The sequence below is a fragment of the Athalia rosae genome, chromosome 3 (assembly GCF_917208135.1).
Source record: "Athalia rosae chromosome 3, iyAthRosa1.1, whole genome shotgun sequence".
In the NCBI taxonomy this organism is placed as follows: domain Eukaryota; kingdom Metazoa; phylum Arthropoda; class Insecta; order Hymenoptera; family Athaliidae; genus Athalia; species Athalia rosae.
In genome coordinates this window covers 20,744,574-20,771,055 of record NC_064028.1, presented here as the reverse complement: position 1 = coordinate 20,771,055, position 26,482 = coordinate 20,744,574, and the positions used below count along the sequence as shown (strand labels likewise).

At 33.6% G+C, this 26,482-nt stretch overlaps 1 protein-coding gene across 2 annotated transcripts in view; it reads right to left on the bottom strand.

Moving 5' to 3' along the window:
* The window catches only part of LOC105689658 (protein doublesex), a 41,959-nt gene extending 37,945 nt beyond the window's left edge, over nucleotides 1-4,014 (bottom strand). Inside the window, exon 1 of one of the 2 annotated variants that reach the window (XM_048653198.1) lies at nucleotides 3,876-4,014. The gene's annotated coding sequence lies outside the window, so the exon portion shown is untranslated. Of the gene's footprint in view, nucleotides 1-1,196; nucleotides 1,350-3,875 lie in introns of those variants that run through there. The other variant, XM_048653197.1, reaches the window with a different exon arrangement.
* Between the last annotated feature and the right edge of the window lie 22,468 nt (nucleotides 4,015-26,482).

Sequence of the window (26,482 nt, the reverse complement as noted above, 5' to 3'; positions counted from 1 at the left end):
TATTTTATTTAACGTCGGACACGGCGACGAGTTTATCGGGAGATACGATGCTCTTTGACACAAAGGACAAGCCAACACGTATACATATATATATATATTATATGTATACGCAGAAAATCGGTGTACCGAAAAACCAACAGCCGACCGTTCGTCGCGCAATCGTAAAACGCGATTCCCTCACCACCGACGATACACCTCGGCTGTGTTGTTAGTCGCCTCTTCTTTCTTCCAGTTATTTTTCATCTCTTATTCTCTGGTTTTTTTTATTTATTTTTTATTTTTTTTTCTCATTTTTCTTACACGATCCTCGCACTTGTACCGTTCGTCACGTATGGTAGTTCGATTTACATGTGTACGTGGCCGCATACCTATGTACGTACGTACGTACTCACGTACCTAAGGATCGCGTGGCAAATACCTGTACGTATGTAACGTCGGCGGGCAACAGCACCCGGCAGCAACGTAGTCAGCGACAACGCTGCTGTCTCTTCTGACTTCTTAAACCGGTCAGTGACTAACTATCCGCGATTAATTCGCGCCGATTATATCCAATACGCCATCATGCGAAATCAATCGACGAGAGAAACAAAAAAAAAACGAAAAAACAAACAAAAAAATAATAAATAAATGATTCCTTTTACCCTCTGGATGCAAAACCGATCCACCCGTCCGCGTTTACAACGGAAGCTCGATACGCGGTAGCATACCTGCAGCGCCAGCAGTTGCAGGATGCACAATTTTTCACCGAACGATCTACGAAATATGGTACGCGTACTCGGCATACCTCGGCTACATCGGACTGTACAAATTGATTCGTGAATCCAATTTCCACGCTGGCAAGGATATTATCCACGCTGTATCACGGACATCATCATCGTGCAGCGTGGAAGGGAAAAAAAAAGAAGAGGGGAAGGAGATACCGAACCGCGACTTGTTTCGGATACGAAGGTGCAATGAGAGCCTCTGATGAGAACGTAACTTCTTCAGGCCTTACGTATATATATATCTATATTTGGATAGCGGCGAGGAGAATAAAAGTGAAAAAAAACAAAAAAAAAAAAAATTTATACGAGAAAATCGACCGAAAGACCGTCGGGAGTAGCAAAAAAAAAAAAAAAAAAAAATGGTCGGTGTAAGGCAGCTTTAAAAAATGAAACGTGTCGCGTTTACTTATGTCTGGTATTATACATACTTACATAGTATATAATGTGACAGCGATCTTTGTAGAGATGATTGGCATCGCACATAGGTGATACCCTCGCGTTCTTCGTCTCGTAGAGACCGAGAGATACGAGGAGACGGTCGTATGTGTGTGTGCGTGCGTGTGCGTGCGTGTGTTGGGTAAAATAATAAATGGGGGACGTGAAGAAGTGAAGGGGAATGAAGAAGAGGGGCGTTCTTTTTACATCGTCACAGTGTGCAAGTTGTAACGTACGTTAAACTACTGACTACATGCGAAAGTCGACGAGTGTTTGCGTAGATGTGGTTAGCGATGGTAGCAAGAGAAGTACTGTCATAGTGGGCACGACGAGCATCGGTAGCGGTGAAACACCACCGGCGGCGGGAACCAACAGAAGTCGGTTCGCTTCGAAAGCAGTGGAATCAGTGGCGAGGCGGAGGATGGATGAATCGCGAGCAATCGGCGAACCGATTCCCGACAATTCTCCGCGTATCGACGACGTTCGGGAAAATTTATATTTCGAACGATGGGGATGCGTGAGAAGCGACGGGGAACCGGAACATCGTACGGTATTCGCGATCGTGCGCCGGATGTACGAATGAATCTATCGATCGGCCGTGAATCGGTGTTTACGCGCGTGTGTCTTTATTTACGATGGGAGAAAAACGTGATCGCGAGAAACGCGAAAAGTTTACCATTAAACTGCGACTCTACTCGGTAGTACGACATTCGCGTATATACTGGTGGATTTCAGCGAACTTTTGAAACCTAATATCTTGGCAATGTTTCTTGCTTGGACGGTACACGTTTGTGCAACATTGTAACCACAATTTGCCCTCTTACGGTACACTCCGTTGACAAAGTATGTCTCGGTATGTATATACCGCCGGCGGTCGACGAGCGTCGAGAGGAAAGGGGAAAATAATGGCGATGTCGAAGAGAAGGAGAGACACGAACGACGTACAAGCGGACGAAGAGACCGAGGAGGGGGTGGAGAACCGACCGTCAAACCCGCGATAAACGACAGAATTTCATATCGCAACGCGGTCCCGCGATCGCAACCTCCGTATATTCCGTTTTCATCGCTTCGATTGCTGTCCGCGTTCGCACACGCACACGCAAACGTCGGCGTGTCGCGCATGTGTGTGTGTGTGCGTGAAAATTTTAACGGTCAATTTAGCGCACTTGCATAAGTATGACCGGTGTCCGAGAAGTTCTTTAGAGAGAAATCGGGGATCGGAAAAGCAAACGCGGTCCGTTATCACGAGCGCTAGAAATGCAATCGGTGACTTTCGCTGATCGATCGGCAATCAAAGTACGTTCGCCACGATGTTGACCGATTGATTCCGTCGTTTTTTTTTTTGTTGCTTTCCAAAGGCTGTGCCGACTGCACTTCAAACTCACATAGCAACTATTATACTCGATACTTCATATACATAATGAAGAGAGGAGTACTTCGGGGTCAAATGAATAATTTGCGTACTCATACATATGTGCTGCAGTATCCCCTATCTCCCTATCTAATACGCATGTAAATGTCATCGACATTGTGTATAAAGTCACGCACACTCTTACCTACGACGCGTCGTTGCAAACTCACACTTATTATTACGACGACGTATCTTACGCTGCTTTTGCCGTCGATCTGGCGTATGCAAAAAATACATGTCCATAGTATACGTATAAGGTTGTGATAAAAATGAAGTCATTATCCGTTTCAAAATACCGTTCATTCGTTAGATTCTTTTCCCCCCTTTCTAAATCAAAGACACTGTGCATATTCGTCGTACGAACTCTCGAACCCGATAGATACGAAAAACCACCCCCATTTTTCCCCCGAAAATGATCCATTTTTCAATAAACGTATCTGCGTCAAGAATTAACGAATTGCTATGAAAAACTGCTACCCCGTCTTTTTTGCACAACTTTTCTCTGGAGCGTTGGCCAAAGAATCGTACGATTTTTTGACGAGGCATCGCACCAAGATGGCGTTACGGGGGTCTTGGACCCAGAAACTTCCCCTTCCGACTTCTATCGCTCTCCTTTTTGCGATCTTGATCGTTTTTTGATCACCAAGTACATGGAGACGGCCTAAAAGGGTTGCAAAGTGCAGTCGACGATTCGAACACGGATAATTCGTCGAAAAACAACGGCACGTAAAGTGCAAAGAGGGGAGGTTTGAAGGGGAAGTTTCGAGCTTCGAAAGTAGATTTTTTCAATGGCGATCCGGTTATTCTTGACGGAGTAGCACTCGTTTGAAAATGAGTCTTTTTCGGGGTAAAAATTCAAGTGCAGATCTTTCAATCGTTTTGCGCAGTGTATTCTGATTTTATAAATACCAGAATATCAAGAATCTAAGGACTTACGTAAATTGAATCGGTCGCGATATAGTAACGTCTAGTATTCATTAATACGTGTTCACCGATCGAGTACAACAAGGTTTTCGAACGGTTGATCGTTGCCAAGTGACTTTGCTCCAAGTACGTACATATAACACATAATAAAACCGTCGTTTATATTGCGGATAACTATTTCTTCATCTTAATTTAAACAACTGAAACCCTCTTTCTCGGACTCTTCATCTTTTTTCATCCAATAAGCAACATCCAACCCAAAAATCTTCGGTACTCACAATCTGAATTAAAAATCAATAAAATACAACGAGACGAAGGAAAAATCGATTCCATTTTTTCACCTTGAACTCCTCTCTTGTATTCAATCCTGTAATCGTCTTCGTGCATCATCAAAATCAAATTTGTTCCACTGGATCAAAAACAAAGAAAGTTTTCTTTTATCTCAAACACTCGACACGATAAACACCAGTCACTGTGACATTTCTGACGATGCTATTGAACGATTTGAATAGGAAACCGAGCGGTGCAGATCCCGGATATTTTTCAATTGCACTCCTTTCAAGTCCACAAAATTTTTAACAAACTATACCGGCGTCACTTTGTGTTTAAATGTTGTTTTTTTTTTTTTTTCAATCCAGTTCCGTCCTTTGTTGCACAGAGATTGTCACGGAGTATCGTATTCGCTATGGAATGCACCGATCCTGGCGACGATGGACCACTTTCGGCGGTTGGTTTTTTCTCTTTTAGCAATGAACAGGCGCAGAACCGAGGGAATCAAGAAGTAGAAAAATGGAAGATAAAAGAGCAACGAAGTGGCTGATCAATTTACTGGGTGGCTAGGCTACTCGCGCACTCGGCAACACAATATAACGACTGGGCTTAAAACTCGTTATCGCTTATCAGAAGTTTGTCTTTCACCGATGCAGCGGCAGTAGCAACAGCACATTAACAGCGGTAACGGCATAGAGAAACAGCTGCCGCTATTAGCTGAATCAATTTTTTTTTTTTTCTCTCTTTTTCTTTCCTCTCATTTTATTCATTCGCATTTTTCTAGAAACACATTGTACGCGAGGGGACAAATATCGCATCGGCACATTTTGAACCTGTACCAACATTTTTTCAAACGTCACCGACAATCGTTTCGATGTACACGTATAATATATCTGCATTGCACACGACCGATAACATTCACGTTAAGTAAACGAACGAAGTGGAACAAAAATAGAAAACCGAAAGAAAATTCCCCGTTTTTGTTTCACCTTTTTTTCGACAAAGTATAATCGCGCGTCGTCGCTGCACAGGCATTTATCGAGATGGAGATATTGGAGCGTTGTATAGATAAAATAAGAGAGAGAAGCAACGCTGGAGATATTAAATATGTACATTTATAATTCATATATCGGGTAGATACGGAGAAATAGATTTGCCAGAATAAAAAGTGAAAATTGAATCGCATGATTTGTAAATTCCGGTAGTGTAACATCGACACGCGATGAAACGAGGCGCGGAACGGGTGTCTGTGCGGTTTGTGCGGTTTCATATTGGAAATTGGCCGTCCGCGGGGAATGAATTTTATTATTGTGCGTACAAAATTACACGAGCACCCCGTACATGCCGGTGCGAACACGTACGGTAACTATACGTGTCGGTACGTCGGGTAAACCGCGAATCTGATCGCGAACGCGGTATTTCTAACAGTTGGATAATTTGTATCAAACGTTAGCGTGATGAAAAATTCAACGAAGATTTTCGTGAATTTTCTACGGTCAAGAGAGTCATTTATATGTATATATATATAGCTTTTCAAAATCAACCGATCGATGCAGTTCGACGTGGTATAGGTGTACGCGGTCGCGGCTGATTTACCGATCGATGGAATCGTGAAAGTGAATAGATATCGGGCGGCCAGAACTTATCTAGTTTCTATTCATTATATTCAAAATCGTTGTCTTCGTTGACTGTTCCATAAAGGATTTAAATCGCGATCGTTCGATTTCGATAACTAGTTCCAACTTCTCTAGACACGTATAGATATCTCATATCATCCTACGATATATTACAATACCGATATAGTCATACCGAAATTCAACATACGATTCCGAAACTGTTACGAGATCGCCTCGCAATCGATTCATAAGAACGAGAGAGAGAGAGAGAAAAAAATAAAATAAAAAAAATACACCAGAAACCGAAATAGAAACATTCCGGAAATGATCTTTACGCCGGCGGTCTACGAGACCGAAATCTGATAACGCCGAGCCCCCCCTCGATTTTTTTTTTTTTCTTTTTTTTTTTCCCACCACTTCTCGATCGGGGAATGCATTCCGAGGAGATCTTCCTCCTCCCCCGGTGCACCACTTGAAATTTTTTCTTCGCTTCAAATATCGACGAGAGCGAGTAAAGCAACAGGCGGTTCCCACGGGTCGCGACGTACTTTATATCAACGTATGATAGTTCCAGTAGGAAGTCAAAAATGAGAGGAAAAAAGAAGAGATGAAACGAGCGAATCAAGTTCGCGGGATGTTATCGGAGATAATGTGATCGCGGTCAATTAGAGGGTTCCTAATGGCCTATGGTATATAATGTGGACAGAATGTGTTACTTTGTTAGCAAGAATCTCGTATGTTGGCCGGTTCGAGTTGCAGATATAAAATAGCAGCGAACGGAGCTCGATCGTATCGATCTCCCAACAGCTGTTGGTTGGGTTTCGTTCGCGCGAGATTTATGCTGCATAATAAGCAAGTAAGTATAACTTAGTAGATGTTGGGAGTGAAATAATGCAAGTAAAGTTTACGGTCTTGACAAGTGAACGGCAAAATCCAGCAGAAGAAGGTTGTCTCCTCTAATGCAGCAGCCCAGCGGTCCAGGTTGCAGGTTGCAGGTTGTTGCAGCAGGTAGGCAAGTCTGTTCCACTGATCCATTGGCCCACTGCAACTATTGGAGATTGTGTTGGTACATATATCTGCGGGAGTACGACGACCGGTTCGATACGTGCGTAATTTATATGCCATTTACAGAGTTTGCTGAATTCAATGGACACCCGTATTATCGGGCGGCCATATCGTAGCTTCGACGGTTTTCAATGACCGATTCGAACAATTTTCACTCGGCGTAGCGATCGTTTGAGTGTGTTCCTTCTCGGCCGCTGATGGAATAATTTTTGTCATTCATTTATTTGCTTATTTTATCTTTTTGTTTCCGGTATACGGCAACGACAGATACCATACACCGGTAAATTTCCATACGCTTTAGATATGTATCTCTCGGCTATATATATATAGAGTTTCGTTTTAGAAATTAGACGATCAAGAAACTGAAATGTTTCTTATCGCGAGCGGTCAGACATTGTATGTATTGTGTAAGAAATAAAAGCGTTGACCTCCGTAACGCTACGGGGTAAGAAAAAGAGAAGAGAGAAGAAAAAAAAAAAAAACAAAAAAAAACGAAAAAAGATATCGATCTGAATATACGTGCCTAGGATCAGGATATTCTTGGAGCAATCGATGAACTTTAGGAGACTCTTGAAAGGATCACCTTATACTTATAAGCCATCTGAGCGTGCCTGTTCTTTTTTTTAGAGAAGTTTATCGCGCCGCTGTAGCAACGAAACGAAATATGTTAAATACGAATTTTCAATTCAAATCCATTCCATTCTTCAATGGAATTATGTATTTTCTTTTTTCTCAATCAAGGGGTTCGGACCTGTGCCACAAAAAAAAAATGATCGAATAAAATGAGTGAAACTATTTCTTGGGTCGCCAACTCTGTTTCTCATCAGCCGGTGAAAAAATGGAAAAAAAAAAAATTGAAATTTGCACGCTATTGTGCATATATACATAGTTTCTGCAAAAGTTCATTCATTTTTTTATCCTTCATTCATTCATGCGTCGCTTTGGCTCCGTTGGTAACGTTCTACGTGCCATTCGAGTAAAGTTGCCAAAGGCTTCGGACAATAAACGTCGGAGGCACCACTAGACGCGGGGTCATTGAGGGGGCACCACTAGTCGGAGCATTTAAGGGATGAAATTTGAAATTTTAGCGGGCCGCAAAGAGCTCCGATTTCAGTTATCAGTCGTCGGTTTTATTTGATTCGTTTAGTTCCAACCCCCCGATATTCCTTGACGTATTCGTCGGAACTTTAAAGTATACATCCATATTCAATTAGCGGGCTAATGAAGCGTGGCGTTTAAGTCTAGTGCGATGAAATGCGAACATCGTTTGAGGGGAGAGATTTGTGTTCATCTCGACCACTAGACATAGTGCAAATTACCCTGGCACCCACTATCAAGTCGAGTAAGCGTAATTTTCCACCCCTATTTTCAACGATGAACCGTCGCGCGGATACCCCGAAAAAAAGTCACGCCGTTCGGAGGAAAGTCAAAGAGGGTTCTTTGCGAATCGAACTTTTTTTTTTTTCACTCTTACCACTTCCCCCAAATTTGAAAGAGCTCGGTTGTACATAAATTGGAACGAGGGTATTGGCCAAAAGTTAAGATTTTCAGAAAAATTAAATAAAAAATTGGTGATCACCAACCGCGTTCGCAGATTCGGAATAGATCTGCTGCAGAAAATGAATATATTCAAGTTTTTGTTCATATGGAATCGAAAGAGATCCAAAAATTTCAATTTTGGTCGAAGACGAGGAGTCGTGTGGGATTTCGACGATCAGGGATGTACGCAATGACACAGCGTGGAGTAAATTTTTTTTTTTTTCTTTTTTTTATTGGATTTTTTTTTATTAAGTTTATTTTATATATCGACAACAACACGTCATACATTAGAAAACAGAAGGTTCTTGAAGCAAACTTGAATGAAAAGTATCGTGGAACAATCCGAGAGACACTATGCGAGCGTGCCGCACCATCTATGGAGTCGTATATAGTTGTATATTTATTGCGTGTGCGCAATTATGTTTGTGTAATTATTTCATTTTTTCCTTTCTTTTTTTTTCAATTTCATTTATCCATCGTTATCATTGTTCTGATATTTTTCCTCTTTTTCCCTTCATTCTGTGTGTATAATAGCTGTATAATAAGTAGGGTGGTTTTCACCTGGTTATTACTTTAATAATGTCTGTCTACTTTTAATTGCTTTTTTTTTTTCTTTTTCCCTTCGTTTGATTATTTTCTAATTTTTCTTCCTCATTATTCGTGCGTTAATCGATCGATTAATCAATCAGTATCAATTAATCAATCAATATATATTGCGTTAGAAGAAAAAACACCAGAGAAAAACAAAAAAAAAAATTATTTTTTTTCATTATTGGTTTTTTTTTTTTTCTGAAACTGTATGTTATCCTGTATGTATGTATATAATAATAATTATATATGTACTGTTATTATTATTATTATAACGTATATCTGGTATAATTCTATTATGTGAATGATTTTTCCATTTTTTTCTTCTCCCTTTCTTTCTTTCCGTTCTCTTTCATTCGATTAATTAATATATAGGTACAATAACACATGACTATTACATTAGATGATACATATAAAATTAAACGTTGTTGTATTCAACTTCTGCAAAATCGCGCATTTACTTTTACACATTATGATTTCATTTGGTTGTTAGGAATATTTCATATTTGATGAAGATTGTATTTCTCAAATAGAAAGATAATAAAAATTTAGTTGAAACAAGTATTTCCCTTTGTTTTCGTTTTTGCAGAAGTTAATTTTTGGTTTTGATGTAATTACGGTTCTTTCAACGGATAGTATTTTACTGCAAACACGCAAATTGCATAAAACGTCACGTCGCCTGCAGGATTATAATCCTCGTTACAAATTAATTTTTGTGGATCGATTCTTTTCTCTTTTTGTTTTTTCCTTCTCTTAGCTGGCAACTTGACGCTTTACAGCACGAATGTATTTTCGCTGTTCTTCACCCTCATTTTTCGCTCGTGCGTAGGTTTGCATTCAAATACATTATATTAAATTGGTATAAAAAATGATTTCTTTTTTATTAATTTTTTTTTTTTGATGCATACGAAATTTTTTTTTGTTCTCTCGTGTGTGTTAGTGTTTGTGTGCGTGTGTGTGTAATTTTGTAATTTTTATCGTTTACGATGTGGGCTTGTTGCGTTAAGGGGAGTCATTTCGGTGTGAAGAGGATAGGGGGATTTTTGCTCATTTTAGCAAAAGTACGCGAATTATTTACCCCGCAAAATATATAATTAATTTGTATTATAATTTTGCCCGTACAGTATACACTCATTATTATAATTAATATTAATATTATTATTATTAGTTAATATAGTATAACATATTTCTCAAATCGTTCTTTGACAATTGCATAATAATATAGTAAGCCCTCGAGTCTCAATTTTTGGGATTTGTTTTTTGTTCGTCGTTAGATTCTCTTTTTTTGGTTTTCATTTTTTCATTATTGTATTTTTTGTTTGTCAATTTATTTACAATTTTACAACCTATACCATACCGTCGACATATAATTTCTTTCTTTCATTTCTTTTCTTATTTTGTGTTCTCTCTTTTATTTCTCTCCTCGTTCTTTCGTCATCTTCATTGTCATCGTCGTCATCATTATCAACTTTTTTTCTTTTAAATAACTTCATTTATAAGTGTACATATCATCACGAATAGGACCTAGACATTATTAATTTTTACACTATACTAACGAAATCTGAACGTTTAATTTTTTTCATCATTGTATTTTATTTTTTTCATCATCGTAACTAGGAATAATTAATTTTGACGTATCGTTAGTATTTATTAAGATTTTTTCATTATTTTTTTTTATAGAAATATGCTTACAAAAATATAATTTCTTAGTAATCTTTTTTTTTGGTTTTTTTTTTTGGTTTTTTTCTCCTCTACCTCGTCATCTTTGTCGTATCATCTGCATCATCATCATCGTCAGCATCATTATCATCATCGTCGTCGTTATAATATTTTCATCATATCTTTCTAACTCGAGGCTCGGGGCAGTAAAATTTTTTGCAATTATAATCATAGAACGTATATACACGTACGTACGTATACGTGAAGTAGATAAATGATATCGATATACATGCATACACATATGTATAATTTTTTTATTATTATTATTATTATTATTATATTATAAATCAGACGCACTGCGTTTAGAATTTTTTTTTTCTCTTCAACTTCGATTTTTTTTTTTTTTTTTCTAACTGCATATGTGCATACTAGTAGTACAAATATTCAGTTACGTACTTCGAGTATACGCGGGGCAAATTATGGCGACTTAGGCGTAAAATCTGTTCACGTATTATCATTATCATTAATTTACACAATAAAATTCTTCTGTTTTATTCTCCCTCATATTTTTTTTTTCGTTTTCCACAATTTCGTATAATAATATTATATTACTCGCAAAGTTTTTCCCAAAGTTTTATACAAGTTTTCTCTTTTCTCTCATTTTGTTCTCTCTTTTTTTTTCTTTCAATTATCAATTAATTAATTATTTAATTTATTTATTTATTTATAAGTATATGCGCGTTCATATAACATATATTTCATGTATATATATTATGCATAATATGTATATTATGTATATATATGCATTTGCTGGCCTGCCTGCCTGCATTATGACAGCCCCTTTCACGAATTATCAATTCAGAAATATGTGTGAATTATGTATACATACATATATGTTGATATATGTAGTCATATATCATATATATTTATATACATATCTTGTTTTCTTCTTCTTTTTTCATTATATATAATATTCCGAAATACATATGTGTCTCAAAAATTGTGTGCAACTCATAAATTATCATTATTATCATCATCATACCATTTAACATGATCATTATGGTCATCTATTTTTTCTTTCCTTTTCATAATCTTCTATCATTATCGTCATGTACTATATCTACATTAATAATAATTATAATAATTAGAGTAATAATGATAATAACGTTATCGATAATAATAGCAATAATAATAATGATAATAATAGCAATAATAATAAGAATAATAATATTAATATTAATAATATCAATAAGAACAGTAATGATGATGTGGAGCTAAAATGAAAAAAAATTCACGCAATCATTTCATCATCCTTAAAGTCGCGCGTTCGGCATCTTTTTTTGTTAATTTTTTTATACATAATAATGTAATATATTATATATAATTTATAGTATTATTCGTCGCATTTCAATCGCCATTGACTGGTATAATTATTACAATATTACATATTATTATAATTATAATATTATAGAATAATAATAATAATACACGAGTTGGGGTACTTTTTACTATTCTTTAATTCTTTTGGACATTATATTATTCGATAATAATTTTCAGTTTCAATTTTTCTACCCATTAAACTTTTTCTTTTTTCCTCTCTCATTCGTCGTGATGAATTTTACAATTTTTTTTTTCTAGTACTATCATTATCATTATCATTATTATTATTATTTTCATCAATATTATTAATATTACTGTTATTATTATTATCGTTAATATTATTATTATTAATCTTATTATTGTAATAATTATCATTACTCTTATCGTTATTCTTATTCTTATTATTATTGTTATTATTATTCTTATTACATGTATATCGTATGCACCACACACAGCGCGTTTTCATACGTTTCATGTATAATATGTGTATAATGTATACCACTACCTAGATCGAATTGCGTTTTAGTCTGTATTTTGTTTAATTTGTCTTTCCGAAATATAGGTGTACGCATAGGTGATTATTCTTTTTCTAATCCGTTTTCCATTCGTCTTTTTGAAATTCGCCATATAATTTTGTTTCAATTGTCAACCAACCAAATAGTTTTGTTATAGTTTTCGTTTCAGTTTCATTTTCATTCTTTTTTTCTACGCTTTGGGTTCCTCTTGTAATACATAATTTTTTTTTCCATTTTCGTTCTTTCGCCTTTTTTCAAGTTATATTTTTATTGGTAAGTAGTAATAGTAGTTAGTATTAGTAATAGTAGTTAGCATAGTAGGTTTTTAAAATTTTTTCTTCTATTCTTTTTTTTTTTGAATTTTTTTGTTTTTTGATTTTTTTTTTTTTTTGGTTTTTCCAATTTTTTCTTCCTTTCGTTTTGTTTCTTCTTACATACATCAATTCATAATACACCTACTTTTTTTTCTTCAATTAATCTTTTTTTTCACATTTTTAATTTATTTTAGGTTTTTCTTCCCTCTTTCTTTTCACCTTAAAACTCACGTAATAATCGAAGTAATTTGTACTTGTAGCCATATATTATAAATAGTTATTATTATGTTTTTTCTCTTTATTTTTCTCTCTTTCTTTAATTTTTAATGGTTTTCTCAAGTTTTTTAACCCCAGCTTTCACGCCTCATAGCGAAACATGTAGTAATAATTGCGGCCATATTTGCAATGTGAAAATTTATATTTTTTGTTCTTGTTTCTTTGTTTCTATTACTTTTTGAACCCTTTTCCCCCCACTCATAGCCATCGGATAGGTTTAATTTGTATTGTTATTACGATCATTATTATCATTACAATCTTCGGCATTGATAATATAATTATATCGCTGGTGTGTTACATTATAACACCATATTACTATTATCATTAAATTATCATCGTTGGAATTTCAAGAAACAAACTCCTTGCAGCGTTTGTCGAAAAATCAAAGACTTATTCGTCATTTTCACAAATCGACATCGATTTTTAAAACGAATTGCAACGTTATTTGAAAATTTTTGGCTAGACGCGTCCTCAGATTTGGAAAAGTTCAGATTAGAAATTAATAATTTTTATAATCTTCATAACAATAGTAACAATAATAGTAATAATCGATAATGAATAATAATATTATACTTGAATCGTTTTTGACAATTTTTCTTATCGGTGACTTAGTTTTTATTCCTCTTCGATTTGTTGCGAATTCTCATTAATTATTTTTCACGTTGGTCGAATACGATGTATGTTAAATTGCTGTATGAATATTATTACCGGTAGAATTGATTGATTGATTGACTGATTATTTAATTAACTAATATCTATTAATTGAATACAATTCAACAGGTTCGCAGTTTTTTTTGTTCTCGTCATCGTCGCAGTCGTCGTCTTATTGTTAGTCGTCGTACGTACAACCCCTACTATTATACTTCATTTACTTCAATCGCAGGTATGGATGTTAATTCATTTCGTTGGATTATTATTGTTGTTGTTTTTTTTTTTTTTTTGTTGCTGTTGAGTGTCGTTATGAATAGTTGTATTGTTTAAGTTTTACTTTTTATAATTACCTACATCAACACGTAATTAACATCATTAACTATATATGGCTCTATAGAGATGTGACGTGAAAACGCTTATTGCACTGTAACTAAAAATTATTATTCTGTTTTTCTTTCATCGTTTTTTGTTTCTTTCCATTTTGGTTTTTCAGAGTATCCGGTATCGTTACTGTTACAATTTTTCATTTTATTTTATTTCATTTTTTTTCTTCGCTTGCTTCTGTCCGGCACGAACGACACTTTGCACAGATTTTATTATCTTTAATCAGTTGTCTTTTTGACCGTAAAATCGTCCCTGCTAATTTTCAAGTGCGGTCTTTGGCGGGGAAATTATTCCAACGCCGTCGAACCCCTGAAATTGAATCGTCAAACTTTTCAGCTAGAAGTAGAGCAGGGATCTGTCTAATCTATGGCGAGCACCGGTTCGTACCGAAGAACGGATTTATCAGAGAATCCTCATTTTCAGGATATTTACCCCCGAGTTTCATTCTCTTTGGATTCCCCTCGTCGAAAAGGATCAGATTATTATGAGGTCTGGTTTTTTACCCGCGGCTGGCGTCTACGGGCACCCACCAGCAACACGTAAGTGTCTACTTTTTTTTTTTATCCTATCTTTCATTTTTCGACCGACCCATGAAAGCTCTCGTCATACATCTGAGGTGTCGATGATCGAAGTTTGTCATCGGTTCATCGATTATTTATCTGTAATCCGTAATTCGCTCTACCAATGCAAAATCAAGGATTATTTTTTGTATTCATCTATACAATTGCACCAAATCGATAAAATAGGATGCTAATTTTGTTTGACGATAATTGAATGTGTGAAGTATGTATAACTAGTTCTTTCACATTTAGTGATGTTTTCTCTCTTTGCTCCGTCCTCTGCGGCCGTGTTGCGAGTAGGTAACCCGGTTGTAATAGAAATACGTATACAAACTGCCGTCGTCTCATATACAATAATAGCTTATATGTATATTTCATCGTACATATACGCATGTATACCATTTACCGTAATAAATAATATCGGAATAACATACATACGTATATGTCTCACATATGTACATATAACTTATGTGTATATCTATAATAATAATTATTGGGTTTCCTTTTTTTTCTTTATTTTATATCTTCCAATTATTACGCGTATGTGTTACCAATTTTTTATTTTCTCTTCTAATTCTGTTTATTTTTTATTAACGAAGATGGTTTTTGTTTCTCTTCTCTTGTTCGCTCGTTTTATTCATTTAATTATTTAAATATGGTATAATATGTACGGATAATTGTTATTTGGGAAATGAGGACCAGTCTTATGGGGCCTGCGAGTAATGCAGGCATATTTCTGTAACGTAAAAATATATATACATCATCTGTGTTGTATGTATAGTGCTGCTCTGTAACTCAAGTTTATATTTATTATAAATACCATTACCACTATTATTCATTCCATGGGTTTAGTGTATGTATACGTATTGTATAAATAATTGCGTATTGTATATAATCGCGATTGTTATCGAGATTTTATATCCTGTACAAAAATCATCATCATTATCATCATCGTCATCGTCGTTATTTTATCATGCTGAGGATATAATTGTGTGACGACGACACATTCATAATTATAATTGTCTTTCTCGTTTGAATTTATCAAATCAAATAAATCTTTCAATCAATAAAATAAATTTATTACATGTATACGTGTATAATTTATCGATGAACTCAAGATTTTTTGGAATATTTTTGCTTTTTGGTTTTTTAACGCCGAACCGTTCATTTTTGTATTTTATTGTATCATTGTTTTATGGTTTTTTTGTTCCTCATCCCCAGCGACAAACTCGAAATTTCCGAACTCTGACGGTCGATTTTCACGACGTTTGTTTCCTATTGTAATGGAACACCACAAAATAAAGAAAAATGCAATAATTAACAATTAGGTAATATTCTCGAAGCGATACATCATACATATGTAACAAAACATATTGCACGTCTCCCGAATTAATTATTAAGGATCATCAACTATTTATACTTAAAAGAAAATAGTTGATGTATAGTATATAGTATAGATATATGCCCTGCAGTAAAGTTACGCTGATGAAACAAAAATTAACTGACATTACTGTCAATTGACGTTGCAAAGAATATCGCGCGTTTCGCGTTCATCAATAAATTACTAACAAATTTTCTTTGGCGAATTCATGATTCAACTATTCAGAATATCGTCTCACTATTTCAATTAATTTCCTATACTCTTCCAACTTGCCGTCGTTCAGAAATTTTGAGCCGTAGCAGGGATGGGCCGGGGATTAATCCAGAGCCAACCGCGGGTTTGATTTCGCAATCGAAATACGACAATTATACATAATAATAATAATAACAACAAAACCAATAATAATAATAGTAATAATAATGATAATAATAACAATTCTAATGACACTAATAACAATAATATTATTTGAATAATTTAAATAATCACGCTCATGTAATGTGATAATATTGTTAGCTGTGTAATTAATTGAGTTTGGTAAAACGGGTCCGCTTCTTTTTTTCGTTTTCATATAGAATCATCATGATAATCGTTGTCCTGGATGACATTCATTCAATTTATTCTTATCATTTTTTTTTCTTTCATTATGTTATTTTCAATGTTATATCGATTCGCTTTCTATTGGTTTTGGTTATTAATTTGGGTTTTTTTTTGTATCTCTTTATTAATTCATTACGATTGAATTGCATGGGTTTGTGAATATTTAAAAGATATAAACGTTACGTATATTTAATCGTAAATCGTCGTCGTCGTCGTCGTCGTCATCGTTAGTAATCAATAGTAATGTATTGAAATAAGTGAATATATTGTTCATCATCGTTAATTATCAACTATTAATGTTTAATGTTGTACAATGATATCGAAAATAACGGATAGTTGATACACAACACGCCTATCATGTAATAGGGAATGTGTTACAAATAATTTAATCAATTCAATTCAGATTGCGGGTCAATGAAATTATTATTTATACACATATTACGCGGATTAAAACATCAGATTTACCAGACAGAAGTTTTTTTTATTTATCGTATTTATTTATCGTCTTTTTTTATTTCTTTCATTGAAAATTCCTACGGTTTCCGGATGCACGATTACTGACAATGAGATAGATCTGGAAGGGCCGTGCGCGGTGCCGGTTGGGACCCTAAAACTGCAAGAGAAAAAAACAAAAAGAAAATTATTTTCTAATCTTCCTTTACTCTTTCAGTTACCCGTAACCCGATATAAAAAGTTGGGGGGATTCATTCACACGTTCTTCTATATTGTTCAGGGTCCAAATCCGCGTTATTTGCATGATCATTAATTCTTCAACGTCTTCGTTACTTTAATCATCATTTATTCGCCATTTTGCAACATCAGCCAAATGATATTGATCATAATATAATATTAATACAATTAGGAGCGATAATAATTAAGATCTACGTTTACACATGGTCTCCCCACACGCGTTTCTTTTTCTCTGTTTGTTTGTTCCAATTTTATTTTCTATTTCTTCCGCAAGCAAATTACCTAGTCACTCTCGTCGTCGTGATTGATCAATGTTGCTCTCATCATTTTCAATATTACAAATTAAATATCGCACGATTAATCAAATTCATTAATTCTTTCTATGACCGGCTATTAGTTTATTGTTAGCAGCTGATTATTAGTGTTTCATTGTTAACATCATTGTTATTATTATCGCTATTGTTATTAATTATATTGTTATTATTGTTATCGTTATTACTATTTTTACCGTTGTCCGATACTGTAATAATATATGTACGTGACAATTATAATTGCATGTTTAACGTATAATAATTGATATCAAAGAAGAAAGACAAAAATTTAATGCAAAATAATATAAATTAAATGAAATCAAACAACCACTTTTTGAATATATATTATATCCTCATCGGAGTATTTCGGGGGCTATAATGAATTAAATAAATAAATTAATCTTCAAGTACATAATGTGATATTAATTTGATGAAATTGTGAATGCTTAATAGATTGACAAGGTTCTTGCGTTTTCTCCGATTTTCTTAACCTTTTTTTCTTCTTTCCTCAGTTAATTCGTTCAATCAATACAAGTTCCCTACTGTTTCTATTATTTTCTGTGACAATTTTTATGTTGCTTCCTTCCTTAATGTTATCCATATTATTTAACTGTTAAATGGTATACGGCTATTACTTTTGTTATTATGTATATTGTAAATTATTCAAGTTTATATTGTATTGGGTATGCTGTAAGTAATGTACGGGGTGGGTATAACGTATATGTATATCGGTTGATATTGTTTTTATTTATTTTTTTGGTTTTTTTTTTGGTTTTCTTTTTGCGGTTTTTTTGGTTTCTCTAGTTTTTATTGGATTAGGTTATTCGGTAATAGTTATTTAATTATCTATTAGTTGTCGACACACATATGTATTTTATTTTCACGGTTACTGAGTTTGTTTTCTTTTTATATGAGAATTAGAGGGTGGTTTTTTTTTTTTTTCACGCGGGAATATGGGGGTTGACGGTAATGCATTGACAATTCAATTCGTCAATTGTACAGTAACATTATTTTCCTTTTTTGCATTATAAATAACTTAACATTATTTTTAATCTTATAAATAATCCGGTGTATAATATATGCACGTGTACGTCTCTCTGTTCGTATATGATGTATGTATGTGTATTGTTTTTCCCCTCGTTATTAATCATATTACAATTGTATAAGTTTATTGTAGTTTAGTATATGGTAATAGTTAACGCAGTAGCTTGTGTCTCGGTTGTTTTTTTAATTGGTTTTTCTTCTTGTTTCTTTTTTCTTCCTTTCTTTCACTTCTATTTTCCTGTTTAGGTTGATTATGGTATTTACGTAATAAATATTTATTCATATTATTGGGTATTAATGCGACTTTTATAATATTGAATTGTATATAATGTAGATTGTATAATGATGAGATATACAATTATTCTTTACATTACGGTATACCGAGGAAAATTATTATTATTATTATTAGTATCAGTATTGTTATTATTATTGTTATTATTAGTATTATTGTTATTGTTAGTATTATTAGTATTATTATTAGATAATAATTATAATGATCTGTACACCATTCACGTGTTTAGATCGTATATGCATCGGTTGTTGTATTTTAGGAGGAACTAAAAAAAAAAAAATATCATCCATTTTACAAAATGACGTACAGTGTGATTGGTATATTTTTCAATCTATTTCGGATTTTTTTTTTTTTTCGTCCAGGGGTGGCACGAGAGGGAAGGGTGGGTTATTATTTCTGTTCGTGTCTGTTTTTTTTTTTTTTTTGTTTTTGGTTTTTTCTTGTGGGGTGGGAGAGACCATAGTACACATATATATATGTATTATCGATATTCGTATATATATATATACTTTATTATATTACTTAAATATCTCGTTATTATATATGTACCTTAATAATTGTAATCAATAAATATATATTATGCGCGTATAATATAATTGATCATTTGATAATATAATTAGCAGCGTTCCGAACTCCTTGCCTGAACCAAAAATATAGTGTTTCTGTTTTTCGTAGTTGTGGACACAGTTTGTAATTTGTTTTTTTGTTCAACTCGCTTCTGATTTGCATTTTTATCGAGTCCGTTTCGATTCTGATTTTTCAAATCGGATATTAGTTTACTCGAATCTCCGCAATGTGAGGAGAATTCGAGGCTGCGTAAACGCCGAAAGGGTGCCAATTGGGTTCGAATTAGTCGATCTCAAAACCACGTCAACGATTCACCGGACACGATTGGATTCTGACGAGAGAATGAAATTGCAATTTAACCCAAAAAAAAAAGTAACGAATTTATCGATAACGCAATTGCCTGAAATTTTAGAATCCTCAGAGGGTTGGTCTCGTTGCCTCGTAATTTTCTTCTTTTCTTTTCGTTTCTTTGACAGAATCCAATCGCGTCCTTCGAAGACGTGATCGTTCGATCGTTAAAGGATTAAGTGGGTGGGGATGTACTTTCTTTGGCCAATTAGTTTTCGTATTTTTCGAATCGTTGGGAGAAAATGGGCCGCAAGCGAGCGCCAGACAGGCTTTGGGTGGGCGTTCGGTCTATGTCGGGCCCCTTTGTATAATTTTAGTATTTTTTTCGTATAAAATCAACACTGAAGGCACATTCTATCGGACGAGTCGGCCCAGTGTGTGCTGTGAGTGATAAGTTTGACGCGGGATATCGTCGACCGGATGCCCCTCGAGTCGGGGCCTTATGCACCCCGACTTAACGAGGGGTCAGTGAGGGCCGGCCACGAGTCCCACGTTAGATACTGTTTCTTAAATGTGGCTGTATTTTGATTCGGTTGCCTTCTTAGCTATTGCATCGGGTTTTGGGGGTTGGTTTATCTTTTTTCGCTTTTTCATCGAAATGGCTATTTCAAAATTGAGAGCCGGTCTGACGTTCGCCCGCAATAGATCCTGTTTGTTTTTGGATTTTTTTGTTTTTTCATCTTCCAAACATACGTTCTCTAACCCACGTGAAACTCAAAAAATCATCCAATTTCTTTACTGTCTTTCGACTGTATTTCTTTTTGTTTGTTTTTTTTGTTTTTTTTTTTTACGGGGAGGATATGATTTGAGGGAAGGGGACGGGGTCTTTTGGCTTGCGTTTTAGTTAACTTTTTTCAAGTTATTTTTTTTTAGTCTTCTCAACTTCAGAATTTCGTGCAGCTTTTTGTTTTTTCGTTTTGGGTATAAGCGGGGTGGTTTACAAATTTTGTTTGGAGCGGGGGAACCGTTGCTTCGTTTTTTTTCTGTTCATTTCTATATCATTTTTTCAACATACTTTTTATACTTTTTTTAGACAAATAATTGAGTGAAAACTTTCGAGTAACCAGCGAATCGGATATAGTTCTTAGTTATTTTCTCGTTTCTTGCGTCCGCGATGGACCGCGGGGGTTGGGGGCAGGGCTGGGATTATTTTCGTGGCTACGGGGTGCTCTCTTCATGCAATTAATACTGTCTCGTCTTCTTCCCTTCGCTATTGTCTACGTTACAATATCTACGACAATAATAACGATAATATTATTAAATAAGCAATAATCAGAATTGCGATTGCCATGGAACGAAAAAATTAATGAACGAATGATCAAAGAAAGAAACGAAAAAACAGAAAACAAATTGAACGCAACCTATCAAAGACAACGATCATTACTTATTACTATAATCTGTTGGATAAATATTCATCTATCAATGATAGTAATAATAATAATAGTTATATTAATAATAATGATAATTATATGTATATCAATCAACCATCGGAGACAGCAAGCGCTCAACACATCTAATTGAAATGTACAAAGTATAATTTGACTAGCTAAAAACTTAACTTATAACAATATGGCGGACTTTTGGAGTTTTTTTTTTTTTTTTTTTGGGGGGGATTTTCTTTTCTCTTTACTTTTGTTTTCCCTATATTTAAGCTTCGATGCTGCATCGCATCCCCGACTTTATATATTTTATACAACTCAGCAATATCCTGATAATCGGGATCGGTAAAATTTTGAACAGAAAACCGGTTTGTCAAAAATTTCTTGTGAGTCTCTACGGTATAAGCGGATGTGTCGTACAATACCCATACAAGGTTCTATTGGCAAAAATCAGTAATAAAACGATGTCAATTTCGAAAATAAAACCATTCGTATTGCCAAAAATTATAACTTTCGTATATCGATACATACAGTTAATAACTATTCATAGAAGATCGTTGATAATTATTGCAAGTTACACATAGCATCATCAGGCTGTATAACAGTCACGATAGAGACATATATGTATATATCTATATATGAAGTCGGATGAGTTTTTCCCCCTTTTTTTTTTATCTAATTGTGCGCGTTTTTTTCTCAATTTTTTTTTTTGGTTTTTTATCATTTTCATTTTTCGTCTACTATATTTTATTTTATTTTATTTTATTTTTCTGTTTTCTTTTAATATATAGATAACAAAAAAAAGAAACAAACAACACACTATAGTATTATCAATATTATAATATGGAATTCTACAAACATGCGGGTTTTGGGAATTAAAATATTTATTAATTTTATTCTTTGATTTCTTACCAACTATGGGTGAAATACGCGATATCATTATACCATGCTTGATGCTCGGAAGTTTTTCTATATACTTTTGCAAATTATTTCGTTCGCTTCGATTAATCAATAGAAGCATTGATTTTATTCCGTTTCTCTCTTGGAACGTCTTTATCTTCGTTCTAATATTAATGCATGATAATTACGTAAGATTTTTTTCCATTTTGATTCGACAGCTATACGCGGCGGTTCATAAATAGGGTTTTTCGTATTTTGGGGGCGGGCAGGGGGCGGGTGAGGTATTTTTTTTTCAAACAGGGATTTGAGGGTGGGTTCACCTTGCAAGGGGTGATCTTTTCGTTTGCACGTACGTCGGGTAGCATATAGAGTTCCAAACGCCTCCTTGTCCACTATTATTAGGTATACTATTTTAAATATGTATACATATATATATATATATTACCTATTATACGTTACGTGGTAAAACAGATCAATCGACTATATATTCGTCGTATAGATATATATATATGTACTATATACGCGTATCGCTATATAGGATGTATTATACCTATATACTATTCATGTGATTAATTCAGATACCTTTCGTAAATAATTATTAATTAATTAGTAATGTCGCGTCAATGACAATAATAACAATATTAATCACATCATTAATAATAATAATGATAATGAAAATCAACTTCAATAATAATAACAATAATAATGTCAATAATATAATAGAAATAATTTCATGTATAAATATCCATTGAAGGTATACGTATATACCTAGTCATAGATGAAAATAAGATTATTTAGTCAATTAATTAATTCATACGTCGTTCGTATTGTGCACCGATGTATTCGTACATACTTATATTCATTAGCATATCGCAAATTGTATTATAATTATTTTATAATTATAATAATAATAATTGGGATATTATCAATGATAATACTAATAACGTGATAGCTCAATGTCGATATCCATTCACGTTATCGTCATCATTATTATCATTATTATCTTTTAAGTTATTATCATCATTATATAATAATTAATACTATACAGCAATATGGTACGCTGCAGCCGCACCGACATGTAACATACGTATACATACATATATATATAGGGAAAAAGATGTTATATACATACATATATTACATTTGAATCATTGATTGTCAATGTAATATAGTATTTCTATTATTATTATATTATTATAATTGAAATTATTGGTAATATTATTATTACTATTATTATTGTTGTTGTTGTTGTTGTTGTTGTTGTTGTTGTTGTTGTTCATAATATAATAGCGTCATATATATATAATTAATAATGTTGTTGATATTATTATTACTTACATTTATGTATATATATATATTTATATATATATAATCAATTATCCGTTATGAATTAATATTGTTATATATTTTCATGTAATTATCATTGGTTTAGTTAGTTTATAATAATAGTTATTAGTTTTTCTTTGTTATTATTCAATTAATAGATATATATATATAGGTATATATATATATATATATATATAAGTGTGTGTGTGGGCTTTTTTTTTCAATTATTATCAAATTTTTCGTTCTCCCTCTGTCTTTTTTTTATGCATCTTATTTAATTTTAAATTTATTTCATAACCTTAATAATCATTCCTAAAATAACATTTATACGGCTTTTGGAAGCAAAACCTTAGAGGAAACGATTAATTTGTTTTTCCCTATGGGTTTTTCATTTAGTATTTCATGGGGTGGATCACGTGGGTGGGTTGCAGGTAGATATGGGAAAGGGATGGACTGGCTTTGGGGTACGGGGCGCACGATATATCATAAAATTAATCATCTGTTCGTTCGTGTGACTTTGAAAAAAATTGAAAAATAAAAACTATTCAATAAGCAAAAAAATTCCCGTGTGTATATATGGTGAATACATACACATAGATTGTATATACACATATATGTATTAATATTGAATCTATCGTTATCAATATTAGTATTGTTATATTATTACAAGATCAAAAATTGAGAATAGGAAATTGAATCGCGGTCAATCGATTGTGTTTTCATTCATTTCGTTCAATTAGTATCTTCATCAATTATACGTTTAATAACTGTGTATACGTATATGCGTGTATCGCTCTCGTTTACTGCGTGTCATTTAGGTGATGCTGTTTCTATTTTTCATTTCATTTGATTCTGTTACTCATTATCTTCGTTTTTCTCATTCATATTTATCTTTCGCTATTAGCTGTCGCATTTTGAAGTTTGATCAGTCGATGTTGTTCATCGATAGTGCTACTTGATCTCGATTCCGCTCTGCCCACTTGGGCCAGCGACCATCATGTTATCTCACCGTATCAATATTTCTTGGCTAGTATGCGTATCAATAATTGTTATTCTATTTTATTTTATTTTTTTCATTAATGATCAATGATTAATTACTTGGAAAGGTGGCTGTTGTTCGTAAATTATAATGACAGAATAACGCAATTACAGAGAAAAAGAAAAAAGATGAAAGAAATTTTATGAAATAAACAGTTCTTCGTTATCGTGTACTTTTTTCTCTTTTTACGATGATCATTAATCGACGAATAATTGTTAATCGAGTAAATTAACATGTTTATTCAATTACAATAACATGAAATGTAAGTTGCTGCAGTTTTTGATCGGAGTGCACTCGCGATATATATATATACATGTGCATAGTTTTTCTTCGCTTTCTCTTTCCCTCCATTGATTAATTGTTATCGGTAATTAATAATCCTGTCATTCGATTCACATATTGCGTACGGTATGCTATATGGTTTAATTGTAAGTTGTATTTAGTTATATTACGGTGTATATTGCATATTATATGGTATGGTATTTCGGTGATGTCCTTATTGAGATTTATGGGATTTTTTCTCTGGGATTTTGAATAATTGTTTCATGTATTACTATATGTGATTATTACTTTTCTTTTATTATCTTGTGAGTGTCAACTGTCGGAATAGTTTGGGTTTTTAGGATGGTTGTAACATATTTATTTTATATTTTTTTTTCACGGGGAGTTCTCAGGGGGTGGCGTTGGTTTTTTTTCTTCATTCTTCGCTAACTTTTTTCTGCTCTTCCTTCTTTCATTTCTCATTTTTGTTTCGTTTTTTTTTTCCATTCGAGTTTTCCTGGCAATAATCATTGATGCACGGTAGTAATTATATATATGAATAGAACGGTTCGTAAAAATTATCACGATAGTTAATAATATTTTCATTATACGCGGTATTTCTGTTTACATTGGAACGAAAAAAACTCAATTCACCACCTATGTATTTAATTATTATTTAATAATGTATCATTTTGTTTTTGGAAAAATTTTTTTTACTGTTTCTCCAATTTCTATATCTTTCACTTTCTCTGTATTGGCTGCGCATTGATTGATCAAATAATATACGTATCAGATAAATGTAATTAATTTTTCTTTCTTCAAATACGGGGTGATTTCTTCATATTTTGCTTTCCTTATTTCTCAATCTATTACAAGTTTTAATCAAAAATCGTCGGTTGAGTTTGAGGTGAACAAGCTGCTGGCCCAAACACGCAGACTCGAGTCGACTGAGGCACCCCAATACGCATAACTTTATAAATTTCGATTCAACATCCACGATTATGACGCGATTAAAAATTAACGAGATATTTTTTTCAGGCTGATTTTTACAAAACAGAATGATGGTACATTATTCTTTGTTTCATAAGGTAATTTTTATCACCTTTGTTTCTTAAATAAGAATTCTAATTTCCAACTATTCGAGATTGTTACATTCGTTCGATATTATGAAGATACATTTTGGACATGCCCCGGTGTGACTCGTGTCAATATGCAGGAAATGTTTTTCTTCTTCTTTTCTTACTTTTTTTTTCACTTTTACACGCGATAAATAGATGATCTGTAGTCTGTACAGATCTATGGTAAAGTATTGGATTTTGTAATAGGGTGACAAGGGATGGGACGTGGTTTTTTTTTTTTTTTTCTTCGGAAGGATTTTGGATTGGCAGACGCGGTTGAATTTCGAAATAATCGTTTCAAAACTGGGAACGAAGAGAAACAAAATGAAAAAAAAAGTAAAGAACAAATGAAACATACATCACAATCATATAATAATGAGTGAATATGTTTTCGCATCATATTTTCCAACGATATAAGTTTTCAACTCCTTTAATCATTTTTTAAAATTCTAATAATAAAATTTCGTTTTTTCTCTCTCTCTCTCTCTTTTTTTTTCTTTCAATTATATTTTCGATGATTTGTGCTTTGTTTGTTAGTTTGCGAGGTTCGAGTTTTTTTTCGTTTTTATTTTTATTTTTTTTTTATTTTTTAGTTTTTTTATTTGTAATATTTTGTTTCGTTTTCTCTTTCTATATCGTATATTAGTTATTACCGGAATCGAGGTAATAATTTTTGCTTCTTCTTTTTGTATGTATATATCATACGTCGTCTCCGTGAGAGGGACGATGGGGTAACGAGGAGGGTAAGGGGGTTTGGGGGCTGGGGGTTGAGGGGACTTAGTTAGCGTGCTGGAGGTGGCTCGACGCGTCGAATGGAAAATATACTAAGGCCGATTTTGGTAAGAATACGTTTTTGATCAACTTTAATTTTAATGTAA